This window comes from Camellia sinensis, chromosome 5 (assembly GCF_055761805.1).
Source record: "Camellia sinensis isolate YWXY chromosome 5, ASM5576180v1, whole genome shotgun sequence".
NCBI lineage: Eukaryota > Viridiplantae > Streptophyta > Magnoliopsida > Ericales > Theaceae > Camellia > Camellia sinensis.
In genome coordinates this window covers 148,887,837-148,892,181 of record NC_138965.1, presented here as the reverse complement: position 1 = coordinate 148,892,181, position 4,345 = coordinate 148,887,837, and positions in this window count along the sequence as shown.

Here is a 4,345-nt window from a genome sequence, read left to right as displayed (position 1 = left end):
CAAATCGTTTTGAGAAAATAGATTTTTGAAAGAAGTGCCAAACATGGACTGCTTTGCCAGATACAGAGTCGCCACCTAAATATTTTGTTTTGGGAAATTTAGGAAACCCTGACTCGTTGCCTAAGGCCACGTGTCCGTCATCACCAAAGTTGCCTCGGCTCGGGAACTTGGGTACGATTGGGGAAGGTCACTTCGTGAGCACCCCCGCTCGCCCGATCAAAGATCGGCCTCTACTAACCATGATATCTATTTTTGAAAACTTTGTATGTCCTTATTCCGGTTATTAGCCTAGGTTACTATGTGATGCACACAGCATATAAGTATAGACTGGGTCGCCCGAATTGGAACAAAACATTTCATGCTTGTTTATTTGAAAGATGATTTGCTACTCGCAAGTAGGCTTAAAATGCAGATTTTGCCACCCGCAGGTGGGCTTAGAAAAGATGGTTTTGCCACTATCTAGTGGGCTTAAAACAAACAGTTGATGATTTATTCCAATCCAAGTAACCTAACCTTCACCCACAGGCATTCAGGCAGTTATATCAAATAAGCATTTAGCCTCATGGTAAGCATGCTATTTATGGCAGTTACTCACACGCATGCAAGGATGCTAAAGCATAAAACTCACTGAGTACTCCAAGCCAAAACAAAAACTCATTAGAAATCATGCATGAATCCTAAGTATACAGAAATGCCTAATGCAACACATGCAAAAATGCAACTATAGCAGGCTCGGCTATTCTAAACATGGCATATGGAATGCTACAGCTAACATGTATTCAACTTGTAATTGAAATACAAATGTAGTTAGTATGATGCGCCGAGCCCGGTGCATGCAAAACAAATGAATGATGCAAACATGCTGTCATACTATATGCTAATTGAAACATGCCCTAATCTAACCATCATAAGCGGATAAATAAAAGGGAGAAAGACGTGGGGTTGGAAGACAAACAACACACGCACGCACACTTATTACAATTATGCCCTCGCGCAGAGGGTCCGAATAAATAATACAGTCCCGAATAAAAGAATATTACAGTCCAAATAATACAGTCCAAATAATGTACAAATTCCTAATTAATTAACAAATTAACTAAGAAAACTGTAAACTGGCATGCAAGCCAGGGACTGCCTTGACTCCGCTCCGGATTGATGAATGATGCATGCCCGGGTTGCCTTTGCGCGGGAATCCATGACGATGCCCCAATTAGCCTCTGTTTACACCTTTTCTTGAAATGCGTGCCAAGCTCCAAAAGGTCGCTGATTCTTCATTTTGCTGCAACAGAGAGCAAGAAAGGGGCATGGCAATGTATTTTCACAAATGTATGCATGCCTCGATCCTCGTGCCACCAATCACGCATATCGATGCATGCTGGCCGAGGAGTCGAATTGTGCAATTCAATATAGAATGAATGCACGTATAAACACAACAAAACCTAACTCCATCATGGATGATCCGGAGTGTCGGTGACTGGGGAATTGAGACGCGTTCCGTCACTCGGAGTACGAAACGCACCTCGTTTCCCACGCCCGGGCTAACTCCTATTCCGAACGCAATGCGATATGCATGACATGCATGAATGCAACTAAGATACAGCCTAGTATGCACTATGTTGTGAAAATGAGATGCCTCGAGATGCGTGCACACGGGCATGCAAACCGAGGCAATGGCATATGCAATGCAATATGGCTAAAATGGCATATAGAATGCAACATGGACTTATACTAACATGAGAGAGCCTCAGCCACACTCACATAAGAGGCCGATGGATAAAAATGAAGCGCCTCGAAATACGTGCACACGGGCACGCAAACCGAGGCAATGGCATATGCAATGCAATGGCATGGAAAATGATATGCAAACATGCTAATGGAATTTTAGCACTGAAATGTGGGGGAAAACAGCCCCGAAATGAGGTGAAAGTACATCCGATGCATGGAATAGTCCCGAAACATGAATTTTGGCACCCGAAATGGCCTATAACTATACCGAACATGCACAATATGGACATGCAATGAATAGACAGTAGCAAGGCAGCCCCAAAATTAGCATTTTACCAGTTCAAAGCATGGCCAAACAGCAAACAGAAATAGGGCACCTGCAGCCAAAATGCCAGGCCGGCCTGCTTCTTCAGGTTGAGTACATTCCAGCTGTGCCTTGGTTTTCCCCCAAAAATATCTATATCCGGGGGACCCTTTTGGAGGGAAAAGAAGCCTCATTTCCCTCCACTTTTGCCTAGACTCTTCTCTCCCCCTCTTGCCTATATAGTTGGCCTCCCAACTCAAGAGAAAGGGTGACAAGAATTGCTTTGAAGATATAGATACATATCTCTCCATTTCCTTCAAGTTTTGGCTCAATTTCTTCATCATCATCAAGCTCTACCACCACCACTCCATTCCAGCAGCAAGGAGGGCTTCTCAGAGGCTAAAGATGCTGCAACTTGGTCCAAGAAGCAACCAAAGATTGGTCTACAAGGGTGAGTTGCCATTTCCTTCTTTTTAGCTCATTTTTTGCAACATTTCTTAGTCTCTATTTATTTTTTCTTTGAGCTCCGGCCATAACTGAAAGTGGTCATTTTTTGAGCTTATTTTCACCTTTCATTAAGGATTTTTCTCTGTTTGAGTTTTCTTTTTGGCACTTGCTTCAATACCCCTTTGTATACCATCATTCTTGCATGATATTTTTGGCCTATATGTGATCTGTTTTGGAGCATGATGTAAACTGTAAATAGGCTTATTTTGAGCCCCTATTCAACATTGAAGAAGGGCTCAACACTGTTTGGGACCTCCATGCTATACTTGCCTTTATATTCTCTTTTGGGTCCCATTTTTGCATGCCTTGGAAGCCCCTGATGTTGCTGTTTTTGGACTTTGGTCCGAACTAAAAACAGCCATATTTTGACCCCCTTGTCATGTTTCATTAAGGGTTTTTGGCTGTTTGATGAATGTTTTGTATACTTGCTTCTTTGGCCACCTTTTGGCCCATTTTCTTGCATAAGAGCTTAGCCATATCTATGTTTGTTTTTGGGGTTTTTACAGTTCTGTAAATATGTATATTTTTGGTCCCTCTTCAGTGTTATAGAAGAGTCTTTTTCTGTTTGGGCTTTGCATCTACCACTTGCTCCTTTGTCCATTTTTCGGCCCAATTCTTGCATAAGAGCTTAGCCATACCTATGTTTGTTTTTGGGGTTTTTACAGTTCTGAAAAATGTCATATTTTGGTCCCCTCTTCAACTTTGTTGAAGGGCCCTAATCTGTTTGAGGACAGCAGCTGTGAGTTGCTTCTTAATTTCACATTTAGGGCCATTTCTCGCATGCTAGTTTTGCTCTATTTCTGTTTGCTGTTTGGCCATGCTTTGAACTGGTAAAATGCTAATTTTGGGGTTGCCTTGCTACTGTCTATTCATTGCATGTCCATATTGTGCATGTTCGGTATAGTTATAGGCCATTTCGGGTGCCAAAATTCATGTTTCGGGACTATTCCATGCATCGGATGTACTTTCACCTCATTTCGGGGCTGTTTTCCCCCACATTTCAGTGCTAAAATTCCATTAGCATGTTTGCATATCATTTTCCATGCCATTGCATTGCATATGCCATTGCCTCGGTTTGCGTGCCCGTGTGCACGTATTTCGAGGCGCTTCATTTTCATCCATCGGCTTCTTATGTGAGTGTGGCTGAGGCTCTCTCATGTTAGTATAAGTCCATGTTGCATTCTATATGCCATTTTAGCCATATTGCATTGCATATGCCATTGCCTCGGTTTGTGTGCCCGTGTGCACGCATCTCGAGGCATCTCATTTTCACAACATAGTGCATACTAGGCTGTATCTTAGTTGCATTCATGCATGTCATGCATATCGCATTGCGTTCGGAATAGGAGTTAGCCCGGGCGTGGGAAACGAGGTGCGTTTCGTACTCCGAGTGACGGAACGCGTCTCAATTCCCCAGTCACCGACACTCCGGATCATCCATGATGGAGTTAGGTTTTGTTGTGTTTATACGTGCATTCATTCTATATTGAATTGCACAATTCGACTCCTCGGCCAGCATGCATCGATATGCGTGATTGGTGGCACGAGGATCGAGGCATGCATACATTTGTGAAAATACATTGCCATGCCCCTTTCTTGCTCTCTGTTGCAGCAAAATGAAGAATCAGCGACCTTTTGGAGCTTGGCACGCATTTCAAGAAAAGGTGTAAACAGAGGCTAATTGGGGCATCGTCATGGATTCCCGCGCAAAGGTAACCCGGGCATGCATCATTCATCAATCCGGAGCGGAGTCAAGGCAGTCCCTGGCTTGCATGCCAGTTTACAGTTTTCTTAGTTAATTTGTTAATT